We start from the raw sequence: 1,393 nt of genomic DNA on the forward strand, positions 1-1,393 counted from the left end.
CACACACCACACACACACACACACACACACACACACACACACACACACAGTCACACACACACACACACAGTCACACACACACACACACAGTCACACACACAGTCACACCACACGTCACACACACACACACACACACACACACAACACACACACACACACACACCACACCCACACACACACACACACACACACACACACACACACACACACACACACACACACACACACACACACACACAAACAGACATACACATATATTTATATATACATATATATATATATATATATATATATATATATATATATATATATATATATATATATATATATATATATATATATATAAAACACAAATATATAAATACCTACTTATTTATTTATAAATACCCACAAATACATAGTTATCTGTAATGTTTATATAGTTATGTGTATATTTATATTCATAATCTTCTTGTGTAGGTTTTTGAAGAGCAGTAATGTAGACCTGAAGTACGTGGGTCTCAAAGCATTGGCAAGTGTGTTTTCTGTGCTTGAGGAAGCTCTCACTCCAACTCATCTAGAGGCAGTCTTGGATTGCCTGTATCACTCAGATAAAAATCTTCAGGCAAAAAACACTGAGGGCTCTTGTGCAATGGCGAATACACACAATTATCAGGTAAGATGTGACCTGCAGGAATGTGTTTCTAATGTGGATGGTGCAACAATTTTTTTCTAAAAAAAAAAAGTGAAATATTTTGTATTTTATTTTTCTGAAAGTAGAATAATTGGAAACTATAAACAGAAAGTAAGATCACGAATACACTAGTGTATACATACACCCTCATTTATATGAGGGGGCTTCAAAAACTTAGTGGAAAGAGTCCATAACTTAAAGTCATGTGGAAGGATTTTGATTTCAATGCACCAGAACTTTCTTGTACTAACGTCTTATAATGTGTTCAAACATGAACCCCTAATGCAGGTAATAACACATTGCCACCAGTTGGAAGTCAGGCACCATTCAAGCAACATGGAATCTACCAAAATCGAGGCCAGGACAAACATTAAATTCATGGTGAAACTCAATTGGAAAAATAGGCAAATCATTGATGCTCTGGAACCAGTTATGGTGACAGTGCCCCAAAGAAAACAAAGTACAGAAGTGGAAAAAACAAATTTGAAAATGAGCCCCGCAGTGGCAGACCATCAACGTCAGTTTGTGAAGAAAACATTGATGTAACATGATTGAAAAGTATAGACATATAACCACTAAATCAGTATCAGACACCTCAACATCTCTGTGGGTTCTGCACACACAATTCTGGTGGAGAGGTTAGGGCTAAATAAGCTTTCCACTCGATGGGTCCCTCAGCTGTTGCGCCCAGATCAGCAGCAAACAAAGGTAATTCTTTCA

This window comes from Penaeus monodon, chromosome 14 (genome assembly GCF_015228065.2).
Source record: "Penaeus monodon isolate SGIC_2016 chromosome 14, NSTDA_Pmon_1, whole genome shotgun sequence".
NCBI classification, from domain to species: Eukaryota; Metazoa; Arthropoda; class Malacostraca; order Decapoda; family Penaeidae; genus Penaeus; species Penaeus monodon.